The 15,757-nt window shown below is 42.2% G+C and overlaps 1 protein-coding gene across 4 annotated transcripts in view; it reads right to left on the reverse strand.

The window, feature by feature from the left end:
• The window catches only part of zfhx4 (zinc finger homeobox 4), a 93,678-nt gene that overhangs the window by 76,034 nt on the left and 1,887 nt on the right, over positions 1-15,757 (reverse strand). For 2 of the 4 annotated variants that reach the window (XM_044105502.1, XM_044105499.1), the window contains exon 1: positions 13,664-14,061. The exons of 1 other annotated variant lie outside the window; for it this stretch is intronic. The gene's annotated coding sequence lies outside the window, so the exon portion shown is untranslated. Of the gene's footprint in view, positions 1-3,941; positions 4,085-13,663; positions 14,062-15,757 lie in introns of those variants that run through there. One more of the 4 variants, XM_044105501.1, reaches the window with a different exon arrangement.

Here is a 15,757-nt window from a genome sequence, read left to right on the forward strand (position 1 = left end):
TTCACCATTCTGCCCCCCCGCCGCCCCTCCGCACCCATTGCTCCTCCAACGAAGCCCAGTGCTGTGAAGAATGTGTGACGACCTCCACTGCCAGGGAGCAAAACTTCCAGCCCCTGATGCCACAAAAGGCAAGAAGGTAATTAAGTTTGAAAGAATAGAAGCACTACCACAAACAATGCGGCAGTGTCCATGGGGAGGGATATATGTGTGTGCACATTGGATGGGGGTTGGGGGGGGGGTTCATAGGGTGGGGGTCAGAAAAGCCATTAACATTCAGGGGCTGGGTGAAAGAGAGGAACGAGGGCAAAGGGGAACTGAGGATGGCATTCGTTCTCTTTTTGCTTCCCCGTCTTTCACTGTCGCAGCATGACTCGTGCGTTCATTCGCATTATTTATCTCTTCTTTTTATTTTTTCTCTCAATCAGCCTAACAGCTGGCAGGACCCCCTGTTCATCCCTCAACACCACTCCTACCCATATGAAATAGCTCTGTTTTGCTTTATGTTAGGTCCCTTCATTGGGTGGGTGTTTGTCCTTGTCATGTGAGGGGATCCCCCAAGCACAAACATTCAACCACGCACACAATTTCAAACTAGCCTCTGACTGTCTGCACATTCTGTCTTCAGGCTAAAGCATCCGAAAAAAAGTCGGACAGGTACACAAGGAATCCTGGTTGGATAGCACTTAAGAGCACTAAGGACAAACTGAATTAGCACCCCTCAAACACATGCTTACACATGCAAGCATTTGCAATATGCGATCTCAGGGAGCTTTCATCTTTTTTGCCACATCTCCAGAACAGCAACAAAACTCAATCAGCAAAGAATGTAATTTTATTTACAGAGTCCCACATAATCACACACACACACACACACGCCGGCACGCCCACACGACCACGCACGCATTCACAAGCACAGACTTGCACAGTTTAGGCAAACTGTCCCTCTCCCACGTGGTTGGGGCTAAGAAAGAAGTATTCATTGCCCATGCGTCTGTATGTGTCGGTGCGAGTGAATCCGGGTATGTGGCTGCACGAGGGCATGCGTGGGTGTGCGTGCGTGTGTGTGTGTTCGGACAGTGATCATGAGACACATTTACGTCAGAAGAGTGATTCAGGCTAACCACTGCTAATTTCAATGAAGGCGTCTTCTCAGGATGCATGCTGCTGTGAAAATGAGAAAAGTTAGCCATCGAGAGGAGCAAAACTCAACTTGAGAGCGCGTTTGTGCAGATCTTTCCACATCTACTATCAACTTCTGGACAACCGACGAAAGCAAGTCACCTTCTAATTGCGGTGTTGCAGTGTTATGTGTGTACTAATCTGTTTCGCTTTGTCTCTGCATCCCACCAAAGACGTGGATTAGTGCTAAAATGATGACTGCTTAATCCTTGATTTGCCTGTGCTAAATAAATATTAATCTACCCTGCTCATCATGCTCTTGTAAGGTACAACATACACAATATGAGAGGGTTAAGCTGTTACATAAATCATAGCCTTATCTTTGGGATGAGACCAAATCATGAGACCATACACACACACATGCGCACACACACCTCCTCTCTACAAAAACACATCAGACTGAAGGGGTTGACAGTGTGGGATTATTTGCCACTGAAATTAATAATCCTGCTAAATACAAATCCTTAAAAAAAATCTCTATAATACACGTTTTAGAGGTGCAGAGATACACACAAATATCTCTCGGTTGCATTGATTAGGTTTTTTTGTTTTTTAAAAAATATATCCCACCCTGCCTCTCAGTCAGTTTGTTAGGAAATACACATTTGAGACCATAAAAAGCCAAAGCTGTCATTGCCGAAATCTCTCGCCCAAACTCAAACACACACACACACTTAAATCGACAAGGCCTTGGTGGTGCAGCTCAGAAGAGGTTAAGTAAACATAGTCCACATCAGTCAAGGGTAGTGTGCACAGACACAGAAAGCAGCCTCTGACGCAGGCATTTCATATTCACCTGGCAAATATAAATGACAGGGTTATGCTGCATTCAATAACACTAGAGTCAGGTTCTCTGCTAATGTTATAAAATAAAAACTGCGAAACACAGTGAGCATATAAATTACCGTAAGACCGTATGTATGTTTATGACTTGACACAATATCCTCAAGTAGAGAAAGCAAAAAAAAATAAAAATAAAAAAATAAAAAATTACAAAAACATGATGTAATTTTCCAGCTCTCAAATATCTTTTGCAAGACCAGTAGGTCCTGCTGATTCTCCGAAGGCTATTATTAAGCACTACAAACTGATGTAGCAACTCCTGCTACTTGTTGCCAAATTCCTTTTAAGGAAAAAAATGTCACAAATGTTGAGCTAACTGGTGAAAGATTTCTACCGGAATCAAGCGACAACATGGAAATATGTCTGAACACAGGAAACACTGCGCAAGTCAACAGGTTTTATAGCAGCCGTGTGTTTGCCGGCTGTCTCAAATGCTTATTATCACTCAATTATGGCCTAAGCAGGTAGGGACACCTCGTCTCTCCTGTGTGTCGCAGTCAGCTGATTTATGTTTGCTGAACCCGTCCTTATCAGGCTGATTACAGTCTCAGGGGAGAGAGAAGACGAACCAAAAACTGTCCGCAAATATTTTATTGTCCTTTCTCAGAAGTGCTTACCGAATCCTCTGCAAATCTTCCGCTTCCTTTAAAAACAAAGTTTAAAGTTCAGGTCCCCACTGTTTTCTAAAGACAGCACTCGGCGGGGTCCCGGCCCTGTCATTATTTTCATAAAAATAATCATAGGGCAGGTATCCTGACTGACGCCACGAGCTACGCGCCGCTGAGTAAAACATCTCCTGAACACCTCTCTGACATGCCACAAAAAGATCATTAATGTCTCGAGCTATTTCAACAGGAAAAAAAAAAAAAAAGTGCTTACCTTACATTAGAAAAAAAGAACACATGAACACCCATTTAGCCTCATACAAATGGAAGCAGAAACAGGGGGTGTATGGAAAAACACACAATAACTTTTGGGCTTTCCAAGAGCTTGACTACTCGTGACAGGTCTAATTTCTGGACCCAGGGAATTACTAATTAACTTAAGCTTTCGGCTCTCTATTTAATTAGAGAGGTCTCCAAATGAACTTTAGACCAAAGCCATTTGCTTTTTAAACAAACCCCCTTTTTCTGACAGCTGTTGTGAGTTTGCCCTCTTCTCACAAAAAGCCCACAAGCAAAGCTGAGTTGTTATTTATGCCATCAGAGGCTCTTTTTCGGTAGGAGGATAGAAAAAGAGCTCTGAGAGAAAAGGAAGCACAAACAAAATAGAGCAGAGAAGTGGAAAAGTGTACAATTTAATTGGATTTCACTACAAACAAACAACTGCCACATGTAATTAGCATAGTTTTAGATTAACGCCACAATATTCCTCTATCAAATAAACACCCCGTCTAGGCCAGCCTGCTGAGAAAGAACCAGATAAAAAAATTGACCCATTCATTACATTAGTTTATTTTTTATATATAACAAAAATAGAACCAAATTAAAATAATTTTGTTTGTCCGTGTTTAAATAATTGGAGCGTTGCTCGACAAGTAAAATGTACAAACACCATAGATTGTGAATACTAAAGAAAAATGACACTTTATCCAAAAATGAAATGCAATGTTTCAAGTGCAGATGAAAAGTTCTGCTTCTCATTTCAAAATAGGCTAAAAGGATAAGTGAGGGTCTCCAACAACCTTAAGACTAACAGACCATCCATCACTGTGCCGTGGCAGTTGTTTAGGAATAACATTAAGGAAGAGGTCCATTCTTCAAAATACTTTGCTTTTTTAGCCGCTCCTCCAAAGCCTCTCTAATATCTGCTCATCTTTGCCGTGGTGAAACAAAGTAAAACTCCCCTCACTATTTAGTCTAGGTGCAGAGAACTGATACATCAGTGAAAACCACTGACAAAACGAGCCTTGTTAATACCTGCAATTTCATATACAAGAGCATTCCAGTGCCTGCTCTGCTCTTCTTCTTTTCCTGTCACAGAAAAGAGGAGTCTTGTCTCTTTCTCTCTTCTTTTCTCTCCCTCCTCCCCCCTTTCTGAAAAAGCAAATAATTTAAGATTATTCCACAGCTGGTGCCAGGCCAGAAAAAGAAGTTGGGTTCTGAGAGGGATACTTTTGGCTTAAACCTCCTTGGGGAGTTGTGGAGACACATGTTTGCTTCTCTGCTTTGGAACAGACTGAGACCAACACAAGGGAAATAAATCGTTTTACAATTTATTTTATTGCTATTAATCCAGCAAATACAAATTGGACACAACCAGACGTTCTTAGGGCGGCCTTTCCGAGTGAGTATTTTAGCAACTGGAACAGAAAAGTGTTATTTGTAATTTAATCCTTAGCATACCATAGAGAAACTCTTTTTTGCACGGACGTCATGCACAATCATATCGCTTTTTAATGCCACTTCAATAAATTCCTGAAATTATGCATTAGGGCTTGTTTTATGTCAGTGGAATCTAGAATTTAATACTAATCAGAACAAGCGTTTCCATGCAATCCAAGTCAAATTCCTTAGTTTCTTCATTTCAACTCTCATTACACTGTTTGTTTAAGGCCACAAGTCATGCATAATTAATTAGCCACTTATTCCCTGACAAACCTTGCCAATGGCCTTGATATCCACATGCAATTGCCTTCAGGAATACCAAATGTCAATCATGTCACAAACCTGCAATATAAATTCAAACACTGATACATGCACAAAATAAAGCGAATTAAAAAGAAAGCAGGATTTATCTGATTTATTAAAAAAAATGATTATTCCCTATCGACACAGTCTCTGTGTTTTCTCAGACTTCAGTCTTTCCTTAAGGTCTATTAATGCGCACATCTTGTGACTGGGCTCTCTGCCTTTTCAATCCTTTCCTTTGTCTTTGGCCAACAGGGAAAAGAATGTATCATTTGTCATGAGATGTCTTATGCTATTGTGGGGTGTTTTTTTTTTTTTCTCAAACCTGGAGAGACTTAGTCATTCATCAACTTTTTTATTGTTTCCCCTTCCAAGCTCAGAGATTGCTGCCTCCTCTGTTTGAATGAAGTAGTTGTGCATATTTGTCATGGTTTTGTTTTTTTTTTATCTTGCCAGCTTTCATAGCTCTGAAAATACTTCTGAGAGCAATCGATAGAACGTGGCATATAACCTTTTGTACCGCGTATTGTTTTCTTGGTAAGTACAGGAGGGACAAACCTTTCTAAAATAAAAGGCTGCTGAACACTTTGGTGAATATGTGAGGTAAGGACTTTGAGGCTCTCACATGGAGTTAAAGAGCTGAGGAAGTGTCCTTCACAGTGAATGTATTTTGAATTGTAGAGGACAATCAATGTCAGAGCCCGACTGTCTGGCCAGCATAAACTGTTTTACATCTTGTCACAATACCATGTACTGTATTCTTCTAAGATTTTAACCTGAATATGTGTCTTTTCTTTTTATTTTAAGGTGACCATTTTGAACTGAACCGATTTGCATTCAGCCCTTGATCTGAAATATCCGCTTATTCTTTGTAGCAAAATAACTTAAGCTCTCTTTGTGTCCCGCCACAGATTTGATTCTGAACTTTGACTGGGTCATTTCAACGCGTCAATATGCTTAACTCTAAACCTGTCCATTGTGGTTCAGTGTTTTGTTTCTGCTGTTCAAGTTTAAGTCTTTTATTTCTAAGACTGGCCTACTTTTAACTACATTCATCTTTTTGTTGACCCTGTCTGGTTTCCTTCTCCCTGCTAACGTCTCCACAGAACAACTGGATTAATACAGAGAGTTATTTACACACAAAGGAGTTTGATTTACTAATTACGTAATTCAGAAGGCAGACGGTTAGACTGATTTTTTTTTTTTAGAGTAACAGAGTAAGGGGGCCAGAATACAATACAATCACACACAATCAGATTTTTAATTGAATACCACACCTGTTTGCTTTTATTTTATATGTTCAATAATATGTGAAAATAAACTGACTAATGTCAATTAAAATAAAGCAGCATGTTATACTGTGTATATTATGATATGCGGCATGATATTTGTAGTTTCTCTTTGCATTCAAACTGCCTAGTAATTTTTCTTTCACTCCCAGTATCAGAGCACCTGTCAAAGAGGAAAAGAAGAACATCCACTGATGAGAGATGAGACAAGAAGCAAAGGAGAATTTGAGACAGACACACCAAAAGGAAACACAGAGAAAGCAATCAGCAATACAAGAGAGAGGCCTCGTTTTTTTCAGTCTATTTTATTTGACCTAAACCTGAGAATCTCTGCCACCCCCAAGGCCCTCAGGACCTCAGATCAAACAGATAGAATACTCAAACACACGGCCCTGATTGTTCTTTCCCCACCCTCTGAAATCCCCCAACTTCCACTTGGAAATGAAAAGAATAAACATATTATTCCAAATACTCAGACCCGTGTTTTTCCATGGCTAATATCCTGTATGGGATGGCTGATGCAAAATAGGCAGGAGAGCCTGAGAACAGGACAGAGCACAGAGGGTAGAGAAAAATCCCCCACTTTCTATTTTCCCTTAAGAGACCAATGAAGGCCTGTCGAGATGAGAGAAAAAGAGAGAGAGGGAGAGAGATGGAGACATGAGAGGGAGGGTAACGCAATCCTTGCTGGCGCTGGACCAACAGCAACAAAAACATTTAGATAACCGAGCTCAATAATGAACGATTTCAATGAGGACAAAAATTACATTTCCTACAGATAACATGCCCCCTTCCCATAACAGAGTCAAAAGAGCCTTGAAACCACGTCATGCTGAAGAGTGGTGCACTGGAGTATTATGTTAGGGGAGGGTTTTAGTAACTATATTAGTATCCTTTTACCCCGCCAGAGACAGTTCTTTTACTGGTTGAAAGAAGTTGCCAAAGCTGAGAGAGACAGGAAAAATATGGAGCCTTTACAACAATCTGACTGGAGCTACAAGAAAAGCAACAAATCTCTCCTTAACTGACTCGGCCTGTGCTGTAGCACTACCAGCAGCGTGGCTCACAATATTACCGAATGTCAATACACACCACAAGGGCCACTCCAGATAAAACTCCACGTACACATAACTCAGGATCTCTGCAGCACACTTGATCCTCACAGGTGGTGTGGGTCACGGTGAGAATGGCATCCCCACCTTTCTCATCCACTAAGCACTCACTTCCTTTCAAGCCAAAATCTGTCAAGTTGCTTGAGAGGGGAAGAGGCAAGAAAAGAGGAGATATAGCGTGGAAAGGAGGCAGAGAATAAGAGAGCAAGTCTTTGTCCTCTTCCACTCAGCTCCAGCGTGTTTCCTCCTCGGGTCTGTCCGGGGGATTAGCATATGAAAGGCGAAGGAAGGCGTGCAAAAGGTCAAAGAAAGAGTATCCCATCCAATGAGAGACAACAAAAACAGGCCACACCGGCCTTTGTGCTGCTCATGTTCTCCACCGTCTAACCTCATGCCCCTCCCTTAACCCTGGATCATTTCCATACACCAGAAGATGACGGTTGATCATAAATTACTTATTATGTCGAGCTGGGTCATATGGTAGTCACGGTGGCGATTTTAAACCACCATGGCAGTCCCTCCGAGCTCACCCACACACACGAACACACGCACTCACGGGCGAACACATAAAACACACCTGCTTCGAAATTTCACAGTTGCCTCAGTCTGGATGATATCCCACCAAATCCTCGGCAAACATCTCAATAAAGAAAAATGTAAGAGCAGTGTAGTTTGATTTGATCCACGAAAGCCGCTCCCTTCCTTCCATGTAAATACTACCTGAGCCTCGACCATCCACTACATAATTGTACACTCCAGTGCTTTAGGGATCCAGTTTAGTATATATATGGAGGCTTAGGGATTTTACCAGTCTCCACTGTTACTCTATTATCATACATATTGCTCCACATGACAACTTCCTTCTGCTGGAGTCTGAACAAACACCTGAAAACACTGGTCTTGAGTTTCCGGGGTTCTCCCCGGCACAGACAGTCAAGTACTGGTAGCGGCCTGGGAGACAGGGCCAAACGGAGAGAAGGAGAGAAAGGGAAGAGAGAAAGAGCAAAGGGGTAGAGCATTTCATCTCTCTTTCATCTCTGTCACCCAGTCAAGCGTTCAATGCCCCATTCAGCGCCTGCCCAGCATTATGCAAAATAATGCTAATCCCTTTTCCCGTGCTTTCACACTTGTATAAACTGCCGTTCCTGCCTCTGAAAAGCAATTATATCAGTTTACGTTCCTGTCAAAAAACAGGATTAGCATGCAAGTTCTAGTAGCACCAAACTAGGCCTAGTTTCTATCCACCTTTGGCTATCAGAAAGCACAGCACGTTAAATGTTTGTCCACCCTATTCCAATAAAGGGAAGTCGGGCTGCACAGTCGGGGGTATGGCTTTTAATGTGTTGTAATTAGATATTTAGATGAAATGAACAGAGGGTCTGGACGTTTCAGAGGCAGAACTCCTCGTCCTTGTTCTGTTGTTCTCAGCCAGAATCTCAGCTTTGTGAAATCCTCATAAAATAAATTCAGTGGCACTACCACACAGGGTTACGCCAGTCCCACAGTTTTCTCACTTGTCTTGCTGAATGATCTGTAAGTGTGGTACATATGTGGCACACAAATTATCTGCTGTTTCCTCGTCCCAACATGTTGTCTCCACATGCAGACAGACTGGCCTGCACACACGCAAACACACACGGGGCAGACAGCATGTTTTTGAATATGCAAATACTCACAGAAGCGAAACGCTGTAAACAAGACTCGGTGTGGACTTGTTTAATCTCGGACAATCAGGCCTTTTTTTTCCTACTTTTGGGGGTAAGAGTTGTGGGAGGGTGCTCGGTGCACCCATCCCGTCCGATGACAGATCAGGGACAAGGACATTAGTCTGGACAATTAGAAATGTCGTCATGGTGACTAATGAAATTTTTGCAAAGTGGCCATCCATAGACTTAAATGACCTAGCTGGTTAGGTGCTAGCACTGGAGGCTGGCTGCTTGCTGCTGGCCTGTTGCCTTACACACACCCATTATTCTCTTTTCTGCCGCCGTGGTACAATAGACGCACTTGTATCTCAGCCGATACCCACCGGCAGTACAAGCTCTCCGCCTGACAATTTGCATATGTTAATATAATTAAGTGCTAATTACACTAAAACTCGCATATTCCCAAGTACCCTCCCCGGGAGCTATGCACGAGCTTGATCTCGTTCCAAGTCTTTAACCCTCCGCCGTGCCTTGCTTGTGTGTGAGTCTGCGTGTGTGTATGTGTGTGTGATAGAAAGAAACTGTGAGTTAGTAGTGGCGCCCCAGGGCTGACACAGGAAGCTCCCCTCTCTCAGGCATGATGCTGAGCTGCAGTGAACTTCTTAGCTTCTCCCCTGTTCAGGCCTCCCTGGGCCAGAAGACCCTGACACGACTACTACTGCACATTGTCAACCATCACAAACGCGCACACACACCCACACACACACACACACACGAGTGCAAACAAAAGGTACAGATGTTGAATATCTTTGCATCAAAAAGTTTGCATTTTAAAAGGCTGCGTAATAGATGTTGCATAAAAGAAAATCTAAGGGAGAAGAGGAGGTATAAAAGAGACAGCTTGAAACAGGACATATTTACCCTAACTGTAAAAAACAAGTGCAGGTACACATCTTTAAACTTGAAGAAATTATTTCCACCCTTACGTAAAAGCAAACACCTCTTATGTACTGAACACACTGGACTTGCCCAACACTGAAACCACAGAAAACAGGTGCCAGGAAGGACAACAGTCATTGGAGCTATTGATAAAAGACAAGACAAGAAAAAAAAAAAAAAAGACAACATGATTCCCTTCAGGGAGCATGTGTGCCTGGATGTGAGAGTGTGTAGGCCTGCCGTTTTGATAATGGAGGACAGGCAGTTGTGCTTTTCACATTGTAATGGCCATGAATCAGGGAGGAAGCCAAGCGGTCGAGCTACAATTAGAGTTCTTTTGTGCCTCTTCCTCTGTCTCTTTTTCCCTCTTTTTTTCTTGCTTTCATTCGCTGACTCTACCTATCGAGGGTACGTTAAAACAGTCCACACTGCTCTGCTGCAGAGGGTGAATGAGGGGAGAATTTGGGCTGAATGGAGGAAAACTCTCACTGTGCTGCTGCTGGACACGCACGGACACGTGTGCACGATGCACGCACCAGATGGCACAGCAAGGCAAATTAAATAAACACACACTCACGGACACGCACACACACCTATAGCCAGACAGAGGCCTCTGTGTGCACTGTCCCTTAATGAATGTCTATCGGCAGTCAGAAGGTCCAAGCTCATTTAGTTGACTCTCAATGAGATGCAGCATTATGGCTATGGTAATACGCTCCTCCCTTCCCCGATAATCATACGCAGGTCATTGTGTCAGAGTTATTCATTTCAATCACACGCGCACGCCAGATGTTATTATGCAGGAGAGTAAATCTCTCCAATGGGTGTCGATGGTTGCCTATTCAAAAGAGATGAAAAATAAAGAAGAAAAAAAAATGGATATTGCTCCAGCAGTCCAGCGTGTAGTGAGCTATACTGCTCACTGGAGCATGACAGCTGGTAATGCAGGTTCGGATGTAGCTCCGCGTGTGTCTTTTTGAGGCAGTGGGAAGCTCCCTCTTTACTAATACCTGCTTCTCGGATTACCACAGCGTCTTAAGTATTCAACCATGCTCCTATTTTCCTATTGTGCCTTTTTAGTCAAATTGGCCGTCTTTACACTGTAAAGCAGCGATATACCCCTCTTTACCAAAGGCCTATGGGGGGGGGAGATCCACGAAGAGGAACATTAAAATGCAGCGATAGCCTTGTTGCAAAGCTTCTCTCTATTTCTTTCTGTCTCTTTCTGCAGCAACGGCTTCTAAATCATCCAGCCTCCTCTATTAGACGGGAGACTTATTGAGGTAGAAACCATAAAAAATGAAGAAGGGAAATTTAATCCCTGAAATATTGATTTGCACATTAATATCAGATAGGCAGAGGGCAATCTAGCCGGGTGGAAATGACACATTGTCGACCCCTAGGAGAGGCCCGAGCCAATCTTCTAGCTGCATGTGTCTTAGACCCAGGAGTTATAGGACAGACTCAGCCCCTGTCTCTCTCTCTCTCTCCCTCTCGTTCCCTCTCTCCTCCTCCCAGTACCCTCTCATCCCTCTTGCCCCCCTCCATCCACACCCTTAATGAAGGCTGCGATGCTGGAAATGCATTAGCTTTTAATAATCAAGAAGCATTTTCAAGCCAACAGCTTTTGTCCTTCGAGGGCTGTCTACCCATCTTTTTTACACTATATATCCGTGTGTGTGTGTGTGTGTGTGTGTTTTAATCCCTCCCTCTGCCATGGGTAAAATGAATGTTGTGAATTGCTTAACTAACAAGAGAAGAAATATACAATCAGTCTTTGAAAGTGCATCCAGCACTGAAAAACAAAAACAAGAGGCCTGGAATTCTATTATATATATATATATATATATATATATATATATATATATATATATATATATATATATATATATATATATATATATATATGCAAGACAAAGGATAAAAATAAAACGAGAGGGGGAAAAGAGAAAATATCTTATTATGGAATAATATAGCGTGAGACAACACCATCATTAACTGATGAAATGCATTGCAATTAGACAGGATCATCTCGTTTCATAATAATTTTAATTCTTTTATCAGGCCTGGCCTGCGTGTTTTTGTGTGGAAATAGAGGCTTTTGTGCAAATGGAGCTGGATTGTCTGATTGAACTGAGGATCTAATCCTGTCTAATAAACATCAGTCCTTGGCTTCATAAACAAGTAGGCAAGCGCAACAAAATCATGCAGACGATGTGGAAGATGAGACGTAGAGTTAATTCAGTTTCTATCTTAAAATTAAAATTTTGTAAAAATATTAATAATTACTAGTATTATTATTATTATTATTATTATTATTATTATTATTATTATTATTATAACAACTATGCTAAATGTAATCTTATTTATCTGTCTTTTATTTATTCTACATTTTGATTTTGTTTTATTAAAATTATTGGTTTTGTTATGAATAACTACAAGCATCCACAAATCAAACACATTTCACCGGTTTTAAGCCGTCTGAAATAATTAAATAAATTTTTGAGGGTAAGTAGATACACTCGGAGAATAATAAAGGACAACAAAAACAGTCCTAAAAAAATAAGGTCGCTTATATTAGCGCATCGTTCACCCAGAGCGACTAGTCTTTCTTCCCGTACACACACTCTCTCTGGACCGTTGCATAGCCGCGCTGGAGAATGACCAGACCCTTGGCCCTGGTGTGTTTTTTTGTTTTGTTTTGTTTTTTTTCCCCAACCTCCTGTGCGATCGATGTCCCCCCCTGTCACTGACCACCCCTTCGAGATATTAAAAAAAAAAAGAAAACAAAAGAATGAACACTAACCAGGACGCAAAAACGCCAGAGAATCCACATCTCTACTCCTATCCCTCCCTTGTAAAATATTACTAAACAACACTTTACGAGGGTTTTGCAACCAGCATCTTCCAGGACAATAACGGAAGGTGAATTTGCGTAATAAAATCATAGTCAGGGAACTCGTGTCTTTTTATGAATACAAAACAAACTAAAAAAAATAAATAATCAAGAAACAAGTTAAATAAGATTATTTTTAAAGTTAGTTTAAATTTATTGATGTGATTAATGGTGTAAATTGAGAATGAATCAGATTTTTTTTGCAAATGCCAATATTTGAGGAAAACCAGAAGCACCAGGAGTTATCTCTAAAGGGACTTCGTGCAATCAGGAGACCGGTGATCGCTCTCCCCCTTCCGGGCGACGCAGCTGCCCGAGCTCCGGTAAGAGAAAAAGAAAAGGAAAAAACAAAACAGACCGATCTATAAGTCCAGCAGGTCGCAGCAAATACCGCGTGCTTAAGTCGCAGATCTGTTATAAAAATAAAACATTTCAGTTCGGTTGCTTTCAAAGAATTGTACTCTCGTAGATGAGAGAGGATGGTGCCGGGGGAGAGAAACTGATCACCTCAGTGCGTGAAAGCCGACTTGTTTTTTTTTTTTAAACTGGGTTTTTAGCGCGGCGGATCCAAAACTGCGGCTTAAACTGAGCTCTCGAGAGGGTTAAAGACTCTTTATGAGCCGGTACGATGTGTGAAAACGACAAAAACCGGACACATCGAGGGGAAAGGAGCTGGAAGCGGACATGTCCGAGCAGGGATCGGACTCCAGGAAAAAGGCAACACACATCCGCACTGCAAAGCCACAGACGCTTGTCTAGTCTCACGCTTTTCTCACTAAATCCGCACACGACTCGAGGTGGACCGCAATTCGTGTAAACTTTGCAAAAGACCGGTCGTGTTCCGCACGTATTCCCACGGACACATGCGTAAAAAAGAGCGTCTCCAATCCTGACAGTTGCCTGTTTTTACTGTAGCCAAAGCGCTGGAGTTGCACTAACATCACCATATCTCCCCTGTGTTGTGGGTTAAAAAATACCCAGCACCTGTTATCCGGGCAACCATGGTGTCAAAGATCCTCCACTCAGATAGATAATCGATACCCGAACCCCTAAATTTAAACACACGCACCCCCAAACTACTCAATAAAAGTTAAAGGGAGAGGTGGAAAGGAAAAGAAAAAAAACTTACTTTCTTCCCCCTCCAAAAGCGTCACCTCCGCTCCACTCTTTGCTCCTGGCTTTATAAAACAGTCACATCCAGCGGCTTGCGAAATTAGACAACAACAACAGAGAAAAAAAAAAAAAAAAGAAAAAAAAATAGAAAACGTGGAAAATTACAATAATCCTCCAACTTTATAATGGGAAAAAAAAGGGTAAAAATCACAAATGACAAGCGTGTTTTGGAGAGCTATCCCTTATTTTGGTTCCGGTGGCGGTGGAAACGACGTGTCGACGGGGGCTGCCTCGCAGTTTCTCTCGTTGGACAGGAGGTCGGGGAAACGGAGGAAAGGAAATGAAAATCCGATATGTCTTTATTCTGCTAATTATTATCGTTTTAGCCCTGTTTAAAAAAATGGCTGATTAAGTTGAGTGCGCATGTCTTTGTGTGTCTATTTCCCGATATGCACTCTGGGAATGGGTAGAGAGACAGAGAGAGAGAGAGGGCGAACGGGAGAGAGAGAGAAGAGAGAGAGAGAGGAGAGAGAGTAGAGGGAGGGAGCAAAAAAAAAGGAGACGGAGAGGGAGGGAGAGAGGAGAGAAGTGTAATTAGTGAGTTGATCAACAGTCTCCACATTGCAAATGACGCGCACACGGAGCCCTGGCGGCCGCAGAGGTCCATGCGCTCAGAAAATCCCATTCGTGCAGTTGCTCTCTGAGGGACCAAATCGCATGTAGAACAATGGCCAAACGCCTCTCTCCAGTACTAATAATAACCACCCTAATGCTTAAAGTCAATCTCCGCTTTTATCCCACAATTAAAAACTATCTTTAAAAAGATAATTCTTTTAGAATAGTTGGATTTTGTGAGAATAAGATTACCTTTAAAGTTGGCGCACTGCAGTTTGTCATCAGATTGATTTTATTGATTATGACACCACAGGTGAATTACGCGCAGAATGAGACTGACTGCAGATTATGTGGATGTTTTTTTTTAATTTTTTTTATTTGAAGTCTAACTGATGTCCTTATTTGATTGAATTTTAAGCATTCTGACAAAACAGACGAACGCTGTCTTAAAGTAAAAGTGATAATGTGAGTGAAGATAAGAAATCAAACAGAATCGGACAGTGAAACTGGCCTGTGCCGCCCATCAACACATACCAAAACACGTGAATCTAAACTTATATGCCACTTATTTTTTTTCTAAATAAATAAATAAATAAAAATGCGTATTGTGTAAATTCTGCATGTGACTATTAAAGCTTAAAAATCAAAGCCATAAACCTTTACACTAATCCACCGCATGTCTGAAAGACATCTTGTGCCCTTTCGGGACCGCTGAGGCCCCGGGTGGGTTCAATAGAGTCAAATTGAAAAAGATCCAATATGGGGTCATCCCCCCCACCACCACCACCAACCCAAAAAGAAAAAAAAAATCCCCCTATACGTGTTCAAAGCTCAGTTTATGTTTACTGTTCTCTCAAAGTGACCCGCTTATTTGACCGTATTTTCTTTTTCAATGCAAACCATTTACTGTGTTTCCCCCCATCGGGTCTCTTAATAGAGGCTTTTTTTTTTTTTTTTGGGGGGCGGCTTTAGAGGAAGACTTTCTACATTCTCAAACGGGAGAGAAAATCAAGAGATCTTGTTCGCCTTCATGGAGAAAAAAAAAAAATCGAAGCTGGGGGTGAATTGAACTGCATGAGCCGGGACTTGGGATGTGATGATAAGGCTGCTGCTGGCAAGTGAAGTACTAGGGTTTGCTTTGCAGCCACATTGACTGCACTGCACTTACACCAACTGGATCCTTAAGAAGCCAAGAGATCCGAGCCCGACCCGACCCGAGGCTGTTTATTCTGGGTTTAGAGAGGTCTCTGACAAAGAGGGGTGGGTGGGTCGAGGTGATGAACGGAGGCGTCACTTTCCACCCGGATCCAAGGCGCTTGCTGCTGCCGTGGCTGCTGTTGCTGCAGCTGCTTCCCTGTCCTCCAGGGGGGTTTTCTAGACCGTCCGCCCTGGGAGGCGTCGCTCACAGACGGCTTGGAGAGTCGAGTCGACCCCGCTGCTGCAGCGAAACGCGCATATAGAGTCCGCAGGGACCTTGCGTGCGCCTACCCAAAAG

Source organism: Gambusia affinis, linkage group LG21 (genome assembly GCF_019740435.1).
Source record: "Gambusia affinis linkage group LG21, SWU_Gaff_1.0, whole genome shotgun sequence".
NCBI classification, from domain to species: Eukaryota; Metazoa; Chordata; class Actinopteri; order Cyprinodontiformes; family Poeciliidae; genus Gambusia; species Gambusia affinis.